At 36.0% G+C, this 16,776-nt stretch overlaps 32 non-coding genes across 32 annotated transcripts; 4 read left to right on the top strand and 28 right to left on the bottom strand.

The window, feature by feature from the left end:
- Nucleotides 1-442: 442 nt before the first annotated feature.
- On the bottom strand, nt 443-561 carry LOC145304997 (5S ribosomal RNA). The gene has a single exon (XR_013874434.1). It is a non-coding gene; the product is annotated as a 5S ribosomal RNA (ribosomal RNA).
- A 66-nt stretch (nt 562-627) lies between these two features.
- LOC145304772 (5S ribosomal RNA) lies at nt 628-746 on the bottom strand. Its single transcript, XR_013874211.1, has one exon. It is a non-coding gene; the product is annotated as a 5S ribosomal RNA (ribosomal RNA).
- A 91-nt stretch (nt 747-837) lies between these two features.
- On the bottom strand, nt 838-909 carry TRNAD-GUC (transfer RNA aspartic acid (anticodon GUC)). The gene has a single exon. It is a non-coding gene; the product is annotated as a tRNA-Asp (tRNA).
- A 96-nt stretch (nt 910-1,005) lies between these two features.
- Nucleotides 1,006-1,077, top strand: TRNAW-CCA (transfer RNA tryptophan (anticodon CCA)). Its single transcript has one exon. It is a non-coding gene; the product is annotated as a tRNA-Trp (tRNA).
- Nucleotides 1,078-1,795: 718 nt separating this feature from the next.
- Nucleotides 1,796-1,914, bottom strand: LOC145305025 (5S ribosomal RNA). Its single transcript, XR_013874460.1, has one exon. It is a non-coding gene; the product is annotated as a 5S ribosomal RNA (ribosomal RNA).
- Nucleotides 1,915-1,980: 66 nt separating this feature from the next.
- On the bottom strand, nt 1,981-2,099 carry LOC145304770 (5S ribosomal RNA). The gene has a single exon (XR_013874208.1). It is a non-coding gene; the product is annotated as a 5S ribosomal RNA (ribosomal RNA).
- Nucleotides 2,100-2,358: 259 nt separating this feature from the next.
- Nucleotides 2,359-2,430, top strand: TRNAW-CCA (transfer RNA tryptophan (anticodon CCA)). The gene has a single exon. It is a non-coding gene; the product is annotated as a tRNA-Trp (tRNA).
- A 718-nt stretch (nt 2,431-3,148) lies between these two features.
- LOC145304927 (5S ribosomal RNA) lies at nt 3,149-3,267 on the bottom strand. Its single transcript, XR_013874366.1, has one exon. It is a non-coding gene; the product is annotated as a 5S ribosomal RNA (ribosomal RNA).
- A 66-nt stretch (nt 3,268-3,333) lies between these two features.
- On the bottom strand, nt 3,334-3,452 carry LOC145304769 (5S ribosomal RNA). The gene has a single exon (XR_013874207.1). It is a non-coding gene; the product is annotated as a 5S ribosomal RNA (ribosomal RNA).
- Nucleotides 3,453-3,951: 499 nt separating this feature from the next.
- On the bottom strand, nt 3,952-4,070 carry LOC145304993 (5S ribosomal RNA). The gene has a single exon (XR_013874430.1). It is a non-coding gene; the product is annotated as a 5S ribosomal RNA (ribosomal RNA).
- A 66-nt stretch (nt 4,071-4,136) lies between these two features.
- LOC145304768 (5S ribosomal RNA) lies at nt 4,137-4,255 on the bottom strand. Its single transcript, XR_013874206.1, has one exon. It is a non-coding gene; the product is annotated as a 5S ribosomal RNA (ribosomal RNA).
- Nucleotides 4,256-4,449: 194 nt separating this feature from the next.
- Nucleotides 4,450-4,568, bottom strand: LOC145304767 (5S ribosomal RNA). Its single transcript, XR_013874205.1, has one exon. It is a non-coding gene; the product is annotated as a 5S ribosomal RNA (ribosomal RNA).
- Nucleotides 4,569-5,067: 499 nt separating this feature from the next.
- LOC145304926 (5S ribosomal RNA) lies at nt 5,068-5,186 on the bottom strand. The gene has a single exon (XR_013874365.1). It is a non-coding gene; the product is annotated as a 5S ribosomal RNA (ribosomal RNA).
- Nucleotides 5,187-5,252: 66 nt separating this feature from the next.
- LOC145304851 (5S ribosomal RNA) lies at nt 5,253-5,371 on the bottom strand. The gene has a single exon (XR_013874293.1). It is a non-coding gene; the product is annotated as a 5S ribosomal RNA (ribosomal RNA).
- A 91-nt stretch (nt 5,372-5,462) lies between these two features.
- Nucleotides 5,463-5,534, bottom strand: TRNAD-GUC (transfer RNA aspartic acid (anticodon GUC)). Its single transcript has one exon. It is a non-coding gene; the product is annotated as a tRNA-Asp (tRNA).
- A 96-nt stretch (nt 5,535-5,630) lies between these two features.
- Nucleotides 5,631-5,702, top strand: TRNAW-CCA (transfer RNA tryptophan (anticodon CCA)). The gene has a single exon. It is a non-coding gene; the product is annotated as a tRNA-Trp (tRNA).
- Nucleotides 5,703-6,420: 718 nt separating this feature from the next.
- LOC145305023 (5S ribosomal RNA) lies at nt 6,421-6,539 on the bottom strand. The gene has a single exon (XR_013874458.1). It is a non-coding gene; the product is annotated as a 5S ribosomal RNA (ribosomal RNA).
- A 66-nt stretch (nt 6,540-6,605) lies between these two features.
- Nucleotides 6,606-6,724, bottom strand: LOC145304766 (5S ribosomal RNA). The gene has a single exon (XR_013874203.1). It is a non-coding gene; the product is annotated as a 5S ribosomal RNA (ribosomal RNA).
- A 91-nt stretch (nt 6,725-6,815) lies between these two features.
- TRNAD-GUC (transfer RNA aspartic acid (anticodon GUC)) lies at nt 6,816-6,887 on the bottom strand. The gene has a single exon. It is a non-coding gene; the product is annotated as a tRNA-Asp (tRNA).
- Nucleotides 6,888-6,983: 96 nt separating this feature from the next.
- TRNAW-CCA (transfer RNA tryptophan (anticodon CCA)) lies at nt 6,984-7,055 on the top strand. The gene has a single exon. It is a non-coding gene; the product is annotated as a tRNA-Trp (tRNA).
- A 4,029-nt stretch (nt 7,056-11,084) lies between these two features.
- On the bottom strand, nt 11,085-11,203 carry LOC145304765 (5S ribosomal RNA). The gene has a single exon (XR_013874202.1). It is a non-coding gene; the product is annotated as a 5S ribosomal RNA (ribosomal RNA).
- Nucleotides 11,204-11,702: 499 nt separating this feature from the next.
- On the bottom strand, nt 11,703-11,821 carry LOC145304925 (5S ribosomal RNA). The gene has a single exon (XR_013874364.1). It is a non-coding gene; the product is annotated as a 5S ribosomal RNA (ribosomal RNA).
- Nucleotides 11,822-11,887: 66 nt separating this feature from the next.
- On the bottom strand, nt 11,888-12,006 carry LOC145304764 (5S ribosomal RNA). Its single transcript, XR_013874201.1, has one exon. It is a non-coding gene; the product is annotated as a 5S ribosomal RNA (ribosomal RNA).
- Nucleotides 12,007-12,200: 194 nt separating this feature from the next.
- On the bottom strand, nt 12,201-12,319 carry LOC145304763 (5S ribosomal RNA). The gene has a single exon (XR_013874200.1). It is a non-coding gene; the product is annotated as a 5S ribosomal RNA (ribosomal RNA).
- A 499-nt stretch (nt 12,320-12,818) lies between these two features.
- LOC145304924 (5S ribosomal RNA) lies at nt 12,819-12,937 on the bottom strand. Its single transcript, XR_013874363.1, has one exon. It is a non-coding gene; the product is annotated as a 5S ribosomal RNA (ribosomal RNA).
- A 66-nt stretch (nt 12,938-13,003) lies between these two features.
- Nucleotides 13,004-13,122, bottom strand: LOC145304992 (5S ribosomal RNA). The gene has a single exon (XR_013874429.1). It is a non-coding gene; the product is annotated as a 5S ribosomal RNA (ribosomal RNA).
- Nucleotides 13,123-13,316: 194 nt separating this feature from the next.
- On the bottom strand, nt 13,317-13,435 carry LOC145305010 (5S ribosomal RNA). Its single transcript, XR_013874446.1, has one exon. It is a non-coding gene; the product is annotated as a 5S ribosomal RNA (ribosomal RNA).
- Nucleotides 13,436-15,346: 1,911 nt separating this feature from the next.
- LOC145304923 (5S ribosomal RNA) lies at nt 15,347-15,465 on the bottom strand. Its single transcript, XR_013874362.1, has one exon. It is a non-coding gene; the product is annotated as a 5S ribosomal RNA (ribosomal RNA).
- Nucleotides 15,466-15,531: 66 nt separating this feature from the next.
- LOC145304980 (5S ribosomal RNA) lies at nt 15,532-15,650 on the bottom strand. The gene has a single exon (XR_013874418.1). It is a non-coding gene; the product is annotated as a 5S ribosomal RNA (ribosomal RNA).
- Nucleotides 15,651-15,844: 194 nt separating this feature from the next.
- On the bottom strand, nt 15,845-15,963 carry LOC145304762 (5S ribosomal RNA). Its single transcript, XR_013874199.1, has one exon. It is a non-coding gene; the product is annotated as a 5S ribosomal RNA (ribosomal RNA).
- Nucleotides 15,964-16,462: 499 nt separating this feature from the next.
- LOC145305004 (5S ribosomal RNA) lies at nt 16,463-16,581 on the bottom strand. Its single transcript, XR_013874440.1, has one exon. It is a non-coding gene; the product is annotated as a 5S ribosomal RNA (ribosomal RNA).
- A 66-nt stretch (nt 16,582-16,647) lies between these two features.
- LOC145304873 (5S ribosomal RNA) lies at nt 16,648-16,766 on the bottom strand. Its single transcript, XR_013874315.1, has one exon. It is a non-coding gene; the product is annotated as a 5S ribosomal RNA (ribosomal RNA).
- Between the last annotated feature and the right edge of the window lie 10 nt (nt 16,767-16,776).

The following is a 16,776-nucleotide window of genomic DNA, read 5'->3' as shown; positions in this document are numbered from 1 at the left end:
AAGAATCAAACCGTATGGATGAGAACCGGTTCCTATCCACCGGATTCGAATGAATACGAGAATAATTTTTAAAGTTTTCTGTTGTGTTAATTTAGAGAACGACATCCAGGTGTTAAATATTGAACTACAAACAATACAAATTATTATCAACCCTTATATAATTTTATTTAGTTGTTGCAGTTGTATTGTGTGACAATGGAGAAGTAATAAGGGCTTTCTTTAGCCCTAAAAGACAATTTCTATGTAAACGTTGGTTCACTATACACAACTGTTAGTGAAGTGAATCAAGCAAAGTAAGCTTGGTCAGTTTAGACAATCATATACCGCATTTGTAGCCATCCTGTTGATAAGCAATTTGGCAGCTTGATTGGCCACAAGTGGGAATACAAAAATATAAGGCATTTGGTTGGAATAAATGGGTTTATAGTGATGGAAAATTGTAAGCTTACAACACCAAGTATTCCCAGGTGGTCACCCATCCAAGTACTAACCTGGCCCAATGTTGCTTAACTTCAGTGATCAGACGAGAACTGGTGCTTTCAACATGGTATGGCCGTAGACATGAATTGGCAAACTTATTTTCTAAAAAAATTGCCTAAGGTTTAGGCTAAGATTTGCAAAATTGTATGCCTACGACACCAAGTATTCCCAGGCGGTCACCCATCCAAGTACTAACTTGGCCCAATGTTGCTTAACTTCAGTGATCAGACGAGAACTGGTGCTTTCAACATGGTATGGCCGTAGACATGAACTGGCAAACCTTTTTTCTATCAAATTGTGCGAAGTTTAGGCTAAGATTGGTGAAGAATCAAACCGAACCTTCTGCTAAAATTTAAACTCCCCGACCGGGAATCGAACCCGGGCCTTCCACGTGACAGGCGGAGATCCTCACCACTAGACTATCGAGGATGTAGGACTTGAGGAACACAGTTGTCTAACTTATTGTCCTAAAATTGTGTTTCCCCATTGTAAGACAAAGCTTAGGCATAATCTAGAACAGCACTTGACTCTGTGGCGCAATGGTAGCGCGTCTGACTCCAGATCAGAAGGCTGCGTGTTCAAATCACGTCAGGGTCAGCTTGCTTTTACATTTTCTATGATTAAAAAATCATTTAGCAGTGATTGTAGCACTTCTTTTGATGGGCAGATCATGGACATACTCACTTATCGCAGCTAGCTCCTCTTGGCGTGATCACTTGTCCAATTTCATGAAGGAATAGTTATTTCTCGCATCGTATTATAAACGGCTTTCCGCGGATATAGAAAGTACAAATATAAGATTAAAACTGGTTTTAATCTTATGATTGTACATTTCTATATTCGTAGAAAGCTGGATATAATACGATGCTAGACATAGTTTTTTGCGTATGGATGAGAACTGGTTCCTATCCACCGGATTCGAATGAATACGAGAATAATTTTTAAAGTTTTCTGTTGTGTTAATTTAGAGAACGACATCCAGGTGTTAAATATTGAACTACAAACAATACAAATTATTATCAACCCTTATATAATTTTATTTAGTTGTTGCAGTTGTATTGTGTGACAATGGAGAAGTAATAAGGGCTTTCTTTAGCCCTAAAAGACAATTTCTATGTAAACGTTGGTTCACTATACACACCTGTTGGTGAAGTGAATCAAGCAAAGTAAGCTTGGTCAGTTTAGCCAATCATATACCGCATTTGTAGCCATCCTGTTGATAAGCAATTTGGCAGCTTGATTGGCCACAAGTGGGAATACAAAAATATAAGGCATTTGGTTGGAATAAATGGGTTTATAGTGATGGAAAATTGTAAGCTTACAACACCAAGTATTCCCAGGTGGTCACCCATCCAAGTACTAACTTGGCCCAATGTTGCTTAACTTCAGTGATCAGACAAGAACTGGTGCTTTCAACATGGTATGGCCGTAGACATGAATTGGCAAACTTATTTTCTAAAATAATTGCCTAAGGTTTAGGCTAAGATTTGCAAAATTGTATGCCTACGACACCAAGTATTCCCAGGCGGTCACCCATCCAAGTACTAACTTGGCCCAATGTTGCTTAACTTCAGTGATCAGACGAGAACTGGTGCTTTCAACATGGTATGGCCGTAGACATGAACTGGCAAACCTTTTTTCTATCAAATTGTGTGAAGTTTAGGCTAAGATTGGTGAAGAATCAAACCGAACCTTCTGCTAAAATTTAAACTCCCCGACCGGGAATCGAACCCAGGCCTTCCACGTGACAGGCGGAGATCCTCACCACTAGACTATCAAGGATGTAGGACTTGAGGAACACAGTTGTCTATCTTATTGTCCTAAAATTGTGTTTCCCCATTGTAAGACAAAGGTTAGGCATAATCTAGAACAGCACTTGACTCTGTGGCGCAACGGTAGCGCGTCTGACTCCAGATCAGAAGGCTGCGTGTTCAAATCACGTCAGGGTCAGCTTGCTTTTACATTTTCTATGATTAAAAAATCATTTAGCAGTGATTGTAGCACTTCTTTTGATGGGCAGATCATGGACATACTCACTTATCGCAGCTAGCTCCTCTTGGCGTGATCACTTGTCCAATTTCATGAAGGAATAGTTATTTCTCGCATCGTATTATAAACGGCTTTCCGCGGATATAGAAAGTACAAATATAAGATTAAAACTGGTTTTAATCTTATGATTGTACATTTCTATATTCGTAGAAAGCTGGATATAATACGATGCTAGACATAGTTTTTTGCGTATGGATGAGAACCGGTTCCTATCCACCGGATTCGAATGAATACGAGAATAATTTTTAAAGTTTTCTGTTGTGTTAATTTAGAGAACGACATCCAGGTGTTAAATATTGAACTACAAACAATACAAATTATTATCAACCCTTATATAATTTTATTTAGTTGTTGCAGTTGTATTGTGTGACAATGGAGAAGTAATAAGGGCTTTCTTTAGCCCTAAAAGACAATTTCTATGTAAACGTTGGTTCACTATACACACCTGTTAGTGAAGTGAATCAAGCAAAGTAAGCTTGGTCAGTTTAGACAATCATATACCGCATTTGTAGCCATCCTGTTGATAAGCAATTTGGCAGCTTGATTGGCCACAAGTGGGAATACAAAAATATAAGGCATTTGGTTGGAATAAATGGGTTTATAGTGATGGAAAATTGTAAGCTTACAACACCAAGTATTCCCAGGTGGTCACCCATCCAAGTACTAACTTGGCCCAATGTTGCTTAACTTCAGTGATCAGACGAGAACTGGTGCTTTCAACATGGTATGGCCGTAGACATGAATTGGCAAACTTATTTTCTAAAAAAATTGCCTAAGGTTTAGGCTAAGATTTGCAAAATTGTATGCCTACGACACCAAGTATTCCCAGGCGGTCACCCATCCAAGTACTAACTTGGCCCAATGTTGCTTAACTTCAGTGATCAGACGAGAACTGGTGCTTTCAACATGGTATGGCCGTAGACATGAACTGGCAAACCTTTTTTCTATCAAATTGTGTGAAGTTTAGGCTAAGATTGGTGAAGAATCAAACCGTATGGATGAGAACCGGTTCCTATCCACCGGATTCGAATGAATACGAGAATAATTTTTAAAGTTTTCTGTTGTGTTAATTTAGAGAACGACATCCAGGTGTTAAATATTGAACTACAAACAATACAAATTATTATCAACCCTTATATAATTTTATTTAGTTGTTGCAGTTGTATTGTGTGACAATGGAGAAGTAATAAGGGCTTTCTTTAGCCCTAAAAGACAATTTCTATGTAAACATTGGTTCACTATACACACCTGTTAGTGAAGTGAATCAAGCAAAGTAAGCTTGGTCAGTTTAGACAATCATATACCGCATTTGTAGCCATCCTGTTGATAAGCAATTTGGCAGCTTGATTGGCCACAAGTGGGAATACAAAAATATAAGGCATTTGGTTGGAATAAATGGGTTTATAGTGATGGAAAATTGTAAGCTTACAACACCAAGTATTCCCAGGTGGTCACCCATCCAAATACTAACTTGGCCCAATGTTGCTTAACTTCAGTGATCAGATGAGAACTGGTGCTTTCAACATGGTATGGCCGTAGACATGAATTGGCAAACTTATTTTCTAAAAAAATTGCCTAAGGTTTAGGCTAAGATTTGCAAAATTGTATGCCTACGACACCAAGTATTCCCAGGCGGTCACCCATCCAAGTACTAACTTGGCCCAATGTTGCTTAACTTCAGTGATCAGACGAGAACTGGTGCTTTCAACATGGTATGGCCGTAGACATGAACTGGCAAACCTTTTTTCTATCAAATTGTGCGAAGTTTAGGCTAAGATTGGTGAAGAATCAAACCGAACCTTCTGCTAAAATTTAAACTCCCCGACCGGGAATCGACCGGGTATGGCCGTAGACATGAATTGGCAAACTTATTTTCTAAAAAAATTGCCTAAGGTTTAGGCTAAGATTTGCAAAATTGTATGCCTACGACACCAAGTATTCCCAGGCGGTCACCCATCCAAGTACTAACTTGGCCCAATGTTGCTTAACTTCAGTGATCAGACGAGAACTGGTGCTTTCAACATGGTATGGCCGTAGACATGAACTGGCAAACCTTTTTTCTATCAAATTGTGTGAAGTTTAGGCTAAGATTGGTGAAGAATCAAACCGTATGGATGAGAACCGGTTCCTATCCACCAGATTCGAATGAATACGAGAATAATTTTTAAAGTTTTCTGTTGTGTTAATTTAGAGAACGACATCCAGGTGTTAAATATTGAACTTCAAACAATACAAATTATTATCAACCCTTATATAATTTTATTTAGTTGTTGCAGTTGTATTGTGTGACAATGGAGAAGTAATAAGGGCTTTCTTTAGCCCTAAAAGACAATTTCTATGTAAACGTTGGTTCACTATACACACCTGTTAGTGAAGTGAATCAAGCAAAGTAAGCTTGGTCAGTTTAGACAATCATATACCGCATTTGTAGCCATCCTGTTGATAAGCAATTTGGCAGCTTGATTGGCCACAAGTGGGAATACAAAAATATAAGGCATTTGGTTGGAATAAATGGGTTTATAGTGATGGAAAATAGTAAGCTTACAACACCAAGTATTCCCAGGTGGTCACCCATCCAAGTACTAACTTGGCCCAATGTTGCTTAACTTCAGTGATCAGACGAGAACTGGTGCTTTCAACATGGTATGGCCGTAGACATGAATTGGCAAACTTATTTTCTAAAAAAATTGCCTAAGGTTTAGGCTAAGATTTGCAAAATTGTATGCCTACGACACCAAGTATTCCCAGGCGGTCACCCATCCAAGTACTAACTTGGCCCAATGTTGCTTAACTTCAGTGATCAGACGAGAACTGGTGCTTTCAACATGGTATGGACGTAGACATGAACTGGCAAACCTTTTTTCTATCAAATTGTGCGAAGTTTAGGCTAAGATTGGTGAAGAATCAAACCGAACCTTCTGCTAAAATTTAAACTCCCCGACCGGGAATCGAACCCGGGCCTTCCACGTGACAGGCGGAGATCCTCACCACTAGACTATCGAGGATGTAGGACTTGAGGAACACAGTTGTCTAACTTATTGTCCTAAAATTGTGTTTCCCCATTGTAAGACAAAGGTTAGGCATAATCTAGAACAGCACTTGACTCTGTGGCGCAACGGTAGCGCGTCTGACTCCAGATCAGAAGGCTGCGTGTTCAAATCATGTCAGGGTCAGCTTGCTTTTACATTTTCTATGATTAAAAAATCATTTAGCAGTGATTGTAGCACTTCTTTTGATGGGCAGATCATGGACATACTCACTTATCGCAGCTAGCTCCTCTTGGCGTGATCACTTGTCCAATTTCATGAAGGAATAGTTATTTCTCGCATCGTATTATAAACGGCTTTCCGCGGATATAGAAAGTACAAATATAAGATTAAAACTGGTTTTAATCTTATGATTGTACATTTCTATATTCGTAGAAAGCTGGATATAATACGATGCTAGACATAGTTTTTTGCGTATGGATGAGAACTGGTTCCTATCCACCGGATTCGAATGAATATGAGAATAATTTTTAAAGTTTTCTGTTGTGTTAATTTAGAGAACGACATCCAGGTGTTAAATATTGAACTACAAACAATACAAATTATTATCAACCCTTATATAATTTTATTTAGTTGTTGCAGTTGTATTGTGTGACAATGGAGAAGTAATAAGGGCTTTCTTTAGCCCTAAAAGACAATTTCTATGTAAACGTTGGTTCACAATACACACCTGTTGGTGAAGTGAATCAAGCAAAGTAAGCTTGGTCAGTTTAGCCAATCATATACCGCATTTGTAGCCATCCTGTTGATAAGCAATTTGGCAGCTTGATTGGCCACAAGTGGGAATACAAAAATATAAGGCATTTGGTTGGAATAAATGGGTTTATAGTGATGGAAAATTGTAAGCTTACAACACCAAGTATTCCCAGGTGGTCACCCATCCAAGTACTAACTTGGCCCAATGTTGCTTAACTTCAGTGATCAGACAAGAACTGGTGCTTTCAACATGGTATGGCCGTAGACATGAATTGGCAAACTTATTTTCTAAAAAAATTGCCTAAGGTTTAGGCTAAGATTTGCAAAATTGTATGCCTACGACACCAAGTATTCCCAGGCGGTCACCCATCCAAGTACTAACTTGGCCCAATGTTGCTTAACTTCAGTGATCAGACGAGAACTGGTGCTTTCAACATGGTATGGCCGTAGACATGAACTGGCAAACCTTTTTTCTATCAAATTGTGTGAAGTTTAGGCTAAGATTGGTGAAGAATCAAACCGAACCTTCTGCTAAAATTTAAACTCCCCGACCGGGAATCGAACCCGGGCCTTCCACTTGACAGGCGGAGATCCTCACCACTAGACTATCGAGGATGTAGGACTTGAGGAACACAGTTGTCTATCTTATTGTCCTAAAATTGTGTTTCCCCATTGTAAGACAAAGGTTAGGCATAATCTAGAACAGCACTTGACTCTGTGGCGCAACGGTAGCGCGTCTGACTCCAGATCAGAAGGCTGCGTGTTCAAATCACGTCAGGGTCAGCTTGCTTTTACATTTTCTATGATTAAAAAATCATTTAGCAGTGATTGTAGCACTTCTTTTGATGGGCAGATCATGGACATACTCACTTATCGCAGCTAGCTCCTCTTGGCGTGATCACTTGTCCAATTTCATGAAGGAATAGTTATTTCTCGCATCGTATTATAAACGGCTTTCCGCGGATATAGAAAGTACAAATATAAGATTAAAACTGGTTTTAATCTTATGATTGTACATTTCTATATTCGTAGAAAGCTGGATATAATACGATGCTAGACATAGTTTTTTGCGTATGGATGAGAACCGGTTCCTATCCACCGGATTCGAATGAATACGAGAATAATTTTTAAAGTTTTCTGTTGTGTTAATTTAGAGAACGACATCCAGGTGTTAAATATTGAACTACAAACAATACAAATTATTATCAACCCTTATATAATTTTATTTAGTTGTTGCAGTTGTATTGTGTGACAATGGAGAAGTAATAAGGGCTTTCTTTAGCCCTAAAAGACAATTTCTATGTAAACGTTGGTTCACTATACACACCTGTTAGTGAAGTGAATCAAGCAAAGTAAGCTTGGTCAGTTTAGACAATCATATACCGCATTTGTAGCCATCCTGTTGATAAGCAATTTGGCAGCTTGATTGGCCACAAGTGGGAATACAAAAATATAAGGCATTTGGTTGGAATAAATGGGTTTATAGTGATGGAAAATTGTAAGCTTACAACACCAAGTATTCCCAGGTGGTCACCCATCCAAGTACTAACTTGGCCCAATGTTGCTTAAAGTGTTCACGAAGCTGGAATTAAGTTGATATATGTCACTGATTAATGTTTTTTAAGATTACTTTTTTGAGAATTAAGTCTTAAATTTTTCCCATTTAAAAATAAATCAAACTTTAAAAAAACGAATTTATTCCCTTGAAAACATCGTTGTATTTTGTGTTTTATTATACATATCTAAAAACCTATCAAAATCGACAAATAACAATCTTTTAGTTGAAGTTTACTTGCAAATTTATAGTAAAATAAAAGCTTTTGTTACATACCGTATTAAACTAACTAAAAAATGTTGAAATTGTTATCTACGGATAGATTTTAAATTTTCTTCCGATGGTCACAGAAATAAAGCCATATATGGTAATGAATATCACTGATAATGGTACCTGGATTTTCATTTTTTCCTTTATTTAAAAATTTATATGAATATCTAATTCTACATATCTAATGGCTTTAGATATGTTACGTTAAAAAACATTTAAAATCAGTTAATTGATTTGTATATGTATGATAAAATGTAATATAACCATTGAACAGGATACATACAGGCAATTGATAATATTATAATTGAAACTATAAAATTAAGCTATTCTCGAATCTCGGGACCATCAATAATGTATCATCTTAATTAACGCCTATCTCAAAAAATGCTTATCTCAGAAAATGCTTTTCTAAAAACATTTTAAAAAGCAAAGCATTGTTTTATATTTAGCAATCAATATATTAATAAGAATATATTTTGATATCATTAATATGACTTAATTATATTCATTTTGTATAAAGACACATTCATTTATTAAAAATTGTTAAGATAAAGTCCAAGCTTTTTAGCTCTAACTAGTGGCTACGCCCCTAGAGGCCTCTAATGGTACTTTAAATGTTTTTTTTTATATTTAAAATATGTCTATGTTGCGTTTGACATTTATGTTTCATTGAATGCTCTTTGTTAAATCAAGAAACATAATTTTTTTGTTTTCTTGTGATTTCTCTTAGGAAGGTGGTGGTACCCTCCCCCAAAATAGTTACAAATCTTTCCGGGACCTATGAGAATCTACCATGTTAAGAAGAACCTGATTGCAGCGAGATCCTTTGGCACAAATATACAGACACACAAACATCCTGTTACTAATAAAGTAACAGGATGTTTGTCTGTGTGTTTGTACTCTCTTTTGGAATCATACTGCAGAGCTAAAAATACGAATAGGCCCCCACATAATTGGGGGATTTTAAAGTTTTATTATCAATTGAGAAAGTTTTTACAGATATTAAGGTTTTATTTTATTTTGGGGTAAAATTCTTGCTTAGATTATATTTAATTAATTAACTAAAATTTATAGAAGATATTTAAAAGAAACAAACTTTAAAATGTGAATTAATTAAAGGTTTTGCTGTAAGTGTTTTCTAAGATAGGCGTTTTTTGAGTACAGACAGGTTGAATTAAACACACACACACATACACACAGACAGAGTACGGACACCACAGAACTTGATTGTATTAAAGTTTATTCTTCAAAACATGGAATAGGACAAAGAGCACACAAATTCTATTCTTTTAATAAATTTATTTATAAATCTGTTGTATATGGATGTACAATAATTAAAGCAAGGCTTTATTTTAATACTAAACAAAATTACGTAAAGATGGTTCCTGAGATATTAAATCAAGTCAGTTTATAAAATAACATGTCTTTTCAGTTATGGGAATACAATTATTTACTTATTATAGTTATTGAAATTGTCCTATATTGGTCCAAACTTATAACTTAAAATACACTGAAGGGACTGCAACTTTTACAATATTCAAAAATGTTAGGTTTCTATATTTCAACTTAACAAAATTTGTTGGTACCATTTGTACAATGACAGGTAAGAGAGGGGACGAAGAAAGAAATAGGGAAATACAAACGGCTATAAGTTGGGTTTATAAACAAAATCTGTATGATTATAAATCAATAAATTAATAAACTTGTTTAACCAAGTTGTCGAGATTTTACATAATATCACCAGGGACGTCCTAGGGGGTGGAGGATAAAGGGGTAGGCATCCCCAAAATTTTTAATTTTTACCCCCCTTAAAATAAAAAAAGCTTAGACGTCACTAACTCTATGACATAAAGATTTCTCCCCCCAAAATGAACTTTGTGATGCTGTAGGCATCTCAGAAATTGTAATTTTTAATTCTTCCCCCCCCCCCCCCAATAAAAATGCTTGGACGTCCTTGAAAAGTATGATCTATGTTATCAAGATTTTCAATGATAAACAACCTTTTTGTTTCAAAGACCCAACTCTGTGTGAATGAAACAGTGATATTACTGGATAAAAATTAATTAAAATCAACTTATATATTATCCAGATTTTATTTAATTGACGACCTTTTTGTTTTAAATCCCCAACTCTGTTGAATGAAACAGACAACTACTTAAAATAATGGGCCCTGAATGTTTATTTTATATGGATTTTTCATTTAAATAATGTTTAGTTGAAACTTATGTATATTGATTGTAGGAATATGAATTTAAGGCTTTAAAAAAATTAAATAAAAAACAAAATTTGGATATCTAGGGTTTAAATATAGGCAGGTATTTAGAAAAATTTGACTCTTTTCCGATAATTGGGAGAAAAAAAAGATTGCTTTTGTTTATGGAAAACCTTTAGTAAGACTGCTAATTTTTTTGCTAGATATGTATAGCAAATGATATTTGTTTATTCTTTTTGCCCAATTTTATTCTTAAATCATGTATTTTCTGAAGATTTCAACAATTTTTCATATGTTAGTGTACCTGCATAGATATATCAATATTTGGTAACTGATTTTACGAAATTAACGCAGGTTTTATATTTAATTGTAAACCAAGTTTGAACATTTATTTCAAAAGAGGTGTAGTACAACAAAATTTTTGTAGTATAAATTTCGTTGTTTTTATGTGTAAGCAAAGAAAAGGGTGATTTTTCCTTAGTCTTATAAGTGCACAGATTGTTGTGGTATTTTTGTGAGAAGTGGATCTCGGCATTCTTAATTAATTTATTTCTACCTTTATGGAATTTTTAAGGCATTATTCAATGAAAATTACTTAAACCATAAGAAAAAGTAAATAAAAATGCAATTTGAAAAATTAGCTTCGCGATCACTTTAACTTCAGTGATCAGACGAGAACTGGTGCTTTCAACATGGTATGGCCGTAGACATGAATTGGCAAACTTATTTTCTAAAAAAATTGCCTAAGGTTTAGGCTAAGATTTGCAAAATTGTATGCCTACGACACCAAGTATTCCCAGGCGGTCACCCATCCAAGTACTAACTTGGCCCAATGTTGCTTAACTTCAGTGATCAGACGAGAACTGGTGCTTTCAACATGGTATGGCCGTAGACATGAACTGGCAAACCTTTTTTCTATCAAATTGTGTGAAGTTTAGGCTAAGATTGGTGAAGAATCAAACCGTATGGATGAGAACCAGTTCCTATCCACCGGATTCGAATGAATACGAGAATAATTTTTAAAGTTTTCTGTTGTGTTAATTTAGAGAACGACATCCAGGTGTTAAATATTGAACTACAAACAATACAAATTATTATCAACCCTTATATAATTTTATTTAGTTGTTGCAGTTGTATTGTGTGACAATGGAGAACTAATAAGGGCTTTCTTTAGCCCTAAAAGACAATTTCTATGTAAACGTTGGTTCACTATACACACCTGTTAGTGAAGTGAATCAAGCAAAGTAAGCTTGGTCAGTTTAGACAATCATATACCGCATTTGTAGCCATCCTGTTGATAAGCAATTTGGCAGCTTGATTGGCCACAAGTGGGAATACAAAAATATAAGGCATTTGGTTGGAATAAATGGGTTTATAGTGATGGAAAATTGTAAGCTTACAACACCAAGTATTCCCAGGTGGTCACCCATCCAAGTACTAACTTGGCCCAATGTTGCTTAACTTCAGTGATCAGACGAGAACTGGTGCTTTCAACATGGTATGGCCGTAGACATGAATTGGCAAACTTATTTTCTAAAAAAATTGCCTAAGGTTTAGGCTAAGATTTGCAAAATTGTATGCCTACGACACCAAGTATTCCCAGGCGGTCACCCATCCAAGTACTAACTTGGCCCAATGTTGCTTAACTTCAGTGATCAGACGAGAACTGGTGCTTTCAACATGGTATGGCCGTAGACATGAACTGGCAAACCTTTTTTCTATCAAATTGTGCGAAGTTTAGGCTAAGATTGGTGAAGAATCAAACCGAACCTTCTGCTAAAATTTAAACTCCCCGACCGGGAATCGACCGGGTATGGCCGTAGACATGAATTGGCAAACTTATTTTCTAAAAAAATTGCCTAAGGTTTAGGCTAAGATTTGCAAAATTGTATGCCTACGACACCAAGTATTCCCAGGCGGTCACCCATCCAAGTACTAACTTGGCCCAATGTTGCTTAACTTCAGTGATCAGACGAGAACTGGTGCTTTCAACATGGTATGGCCGTAGACATGAACTGGCAAACCTTTTTTCTATCAAATTGTGTGAAGTTTAGGCTAAGATTGGTGAAGAATCAAACCGTATGGATGAGAACCGGTTCCTATCCACCGGATTCGAATGAATACGAGAATAATTTTTAAAGTTTTCTGTTGTGTTAATTTAGAGAACGACATCCAGGTGTTAAATATTGAACTACAAACAATACAAATTATTATCAACCCTTATATAATTTTATTTAGTTGTTGCAGTTGTATTGTGTGACAATGGAGAAGTAATAAGGGCTTTCTTTAGCCCTAAAAGACAATTTCTATGTAAACGTTGGTTCACTATACACACCTGTTAGTGAAGTGAATCAAGCAAAGTAAGCTTGGTCAGTTTAGACAATCATATACCGCATTTGTAGCCATCCTGTTGATAAGCAATTTGGCAGCTTGATTGGCCACAAGTGGGAATACAAAAATATAAGGCATTTGGTTGGAATAAATGGGTTTATAGTGATGGAAAATAGTAAGCTTACAACACCAAGTATTCCCAGGTGGTCACCCATCCAAGTACTAACTTGGCCCAATGTTGCTTAACTTCAGTGATCAGACGAGAACTGGTGCTTTCAACATGGTATGGCCGTAGACATGAATTGGCAAACTTATTTTCTAAAAAAATTGCCTAAGGTTTAGGCTAAGATTTGCAAAATTGTATGCCTACGACACCAAGTATTCCTTGGCGGTCACCCATCCAAGTACTAACTTGGCCCAATGTTGCTTAACTTCAGTGATCAGACGAGAACTGGTGCTTTCAACATGGTATGGCCGTAGACATGAACTGGCAAACCTTTTTTCTATCAAATTGTGCGAAGTTTAGGCTAAGATTGGTGAAGAATCAAACCGAACCTTCTGCTAAAATTTAAACTCCCCGACCGGGAATCGACCGGGTATGGCCGTAGACATGAATTGGCAAACTTATTTTCTAAAAAAATTGCCTAAGGTTTAGGCTAAGATTTGCAAAATTGTATGCCTACGACAACAAGTATTCCCAGGCGGTCACCCATCCAAGTACTAACTTGGCCCAATGTTGCTTAACTTCAGTGATCAGACGAGAACTGGTGCTTTCAACATGGTATGGCCGTAGACATGAACTGGCAAACCTTTTTTCTATCAAATTGTGTGAAGTTTAGGCTAAGATTGGTGAAGAATCAAACCGTATGGATGAGAACCGGTTCCTATCCACCGGATTCGAATGAATACGAGAATAATTTTTAAAGTTTTCTGTTGTGTTAATTTAGAGAACGACATCCAGGTGTTAAATATTGAACTACAAACAATACAAATTATTATCAACCCTTATATAATTTTATTTAAAGTGTGTTACCTTTTTTTATGTTTTATTATTATTTGGCCACAACTTGGTCAAAAATGCTCACAAATCAGACCTTTTTCGACTAAAGATACTCAAATGGTTCCTTTACAAGCCCAATCAATCAGTTTTAAGAAATCTTTATATTTCAAGAAAAAATTATGAAAATACTAAAAAACAGCAAATTTGGGTGTTACCTTTTTTATGCACAGATACCATAAAATCAACAGAAAAAATACTTATTTTTACTTTTCTGTTATTTTTAAAGTTTGATTCTGTAAAATTGGCTATTCTTGAAGGGATTTATGCATTGAAATATACTGAAACATAATATTGGGCAGAAATTAGTGTATTACAAAGAAAGACAATTTGGAAAATAAGAAATTCGACCCCTATCACTTCAGAGGACAGCTGCCAACCTCCAGTTGACAGGATGTAGTTAAATACTTGTTAGCAATAATAATTAGCCCAAAAAGTAAAACAAAAAGTTTTTTAATATGGTGAAAAATGATAATCTAAATCTTAATTTTGGGGATGATGATCTAAAGGACGCTCTTACTGGTGGTGATGATGACCCAGATGGTATCCAAGTACATGAGCGTTATGACAACTCGTCTATTGAACTAGGGTCCAATTTTTGAATTTGTAGCAGCCTCCAATTAAAAGTTGTAACAAGAAATATAACCATCTTTTAAAATCTACTATATTTACCTTATGAATTGGAGAATTTAAAAACCATGATTGTATGTTTTGGGATTTCTCTTGATTGGAGAATGCTACAAATACAAAAATCGGACAATAGTTTAATAGATAAGTTGTCATAATGCTCATGTATTTGGATACCATCTGGGTCATCATCACCAACAGCAAGAGCGTCTTTAAGATCATCATCCCCAAAATTAGGATTTAGATTATCTTTTTTTTTGCCATATTAAAAAACTTTTTGTTTTACTTTTTGGGCTAATTATTATTGCTAACAAGTATTTAACTACATCCTGTCAACTGGAGGTTGGCAGCTGTCCTCTGAAGTGATTGAGGTCTAATTTCTTATTTTCAAAATTTTCTTTCTTTGAAATACATTAAAATATTATGTTTCAGTATAATCAATGCATAAATCCCTTCAAGAATAGCCAATTTAACAGAATCATACTTTAAAAATGACAGAAAAGTAAAAATAAGTATTTTTTCTGTTGATTTTATGGTATCTGTGCATATAAAAGGTAACACCCAAATTTGCCGTTTTTTTAGTATTTTTATCAATTTTCCTTGAAATATAAAGATATCTTAAAACTGATTGATTGGGCTTGTAAAGGAACCATTTGAGTATCTTTGGTCGAAAAAAATCTGATTTGTGAGCATTTTTGACCAAGTTGTGGCCAAATAATAATAAAACATAAAAATAGGTAACACACTTTAGTTGTTGCAGTTGTATTGTGTGACAATGGAGAAGTAATAAGGGCTTTCTTTAGCCCTAAAAGACAATTTCTATGTAAACGTTGGTTCACTATACACACCTGTTAGTGAAGTGAATCAAGCAAAGTAAGCTTGGTCAGTTTAGACAATCATATACCGCATTTGTAGCCATCCTGTTGATAAGCAATTTGGCAGCTTGATTGGCCACAAGTGGGAATACAAAAATATAAGGCATTTGGTTGGAATAAATGGGTTTATAGTGATGGAAAATTGTAAGCTTACAACACCAAGTATTCCCAGGTGGTCACCCATCCAAGTACTAACTTGGCCCAATGTTGCTTAACTTCAGTGATCAGACGAGAACTGGTGCTTTCAACATGGTATGGCCGTAGACATGAATTGGCAAACTTATTTTCTAAAAAAATTGCCTAAGGTTTAGGCTAAGATTTGCAAAATTGTATGCTTACGACACCAAGTATTCCCAGGCGGTCACCCATCCAAGTACTAACTTGGCCCAATGTTGCTTAACTTCAGTGATCAGACGAGAACTGGTGCTTTCAACATGGTATGGCCGTAGACATGAACTGGCAAACCTTTTTTCTATCAAATTGTGCGAAGTTTAGGCTAAGATTGGTGAAGAATCAAACCGAACCTTCTGCTAAAATTTAAACTCCCCGACCGGGAATCGACCGGGTATGGCCGTAGACATGAATTGGCAAACTTATTTTCTAAAAAAATTGCCTAAGGTTTAGGCTAAGATTTGCAAAATTGTATGCCTACGACACCAAGTATTCCCAGGCGGTCACCCATCCAAGTACTAACTTGGCCCAATGTTGCTTAACTTCAGTGATCAGACGAGAACTGGTGCTTTCAACATGGTATGGCCGTAGACATGAACTGGCAAACCTTTTTTCTATCAAATTGTGTGAAGTTTAGGCTAAGATTGGTGAAGAATCAAACCGTATGGATGAGAACCGGTTCCTATCCACCGGATTCGAATGAATACGAGAATAATTTTTAAAGTTTTCTGTTGTGTTAATTTAGAGAACGACATCCAGGTGTTAAATATTGAACTACAAACAATACAAATTATTATCAACCCTTATATAATTTTATTTAGTTGTTGCAGTTGTATTGTGTGACAATGGAGAAGTAATAAGGGCTTTCTTTAGCCCTAAAAGACAATTTCTATGTAAACGTTGGTTCACTATACACACCTGTTAGTGAAGTGAATCAAGCAAAGTAAGCTTGGTCAGTTTAGACAATCATATACCGCATTTGTAGCCATCCTGTTGATAAGCAATTTGGCAGCTTGATTGGCCACAAGTGGGAATACAAAAATATAAGGCATTTGGTTGGAATAAATGGGTTTATAGTGATGGAAAATTGTAAGCTTACAACACCAAGTATTCCCTGGTGGTCACCCATCCAAGTACTAACTTGGCCCAATGTTGCTTAACTTCAGTGATCAGACGAGAACTGGTGCTTTCAACATGGTATGGCCGTAGACATGAATTGGCAAACTTATTTTCTAAAAAAATTGCCTAAGGTTTAGGCTAAGATTTGCAAAATTGTATGCCTACGACACCAAGTATTCCCAGGCGGTCACCCATCCAAGTACTAACTTGGCCCAATGTTGCTTAACTTCAGTGATCAGATGAGAACTGGTGCTTTCAACATGGTATGGCCGTAGACATGAACTGGC

Source organism: Acartia tonsa, chromosome 13, assembly GCF_053477335.1.
Source record: "Acartia tonsa isolate MP-2025a chromosome 13, ASM5347733v1, whole genome shotgun sequence".
Taxonomy (NCBI): Eukaryota; Metazoa; Arthropoda; class Copepoda; order Calanoida; family Acartiidae; genus Acartia; species Acartia tonsa.
The sequence above is the reverse complement of the archived record's forward strand: the minus strand, read 5'-3'. Positions and strand labels throughout refer to the sequence as shown.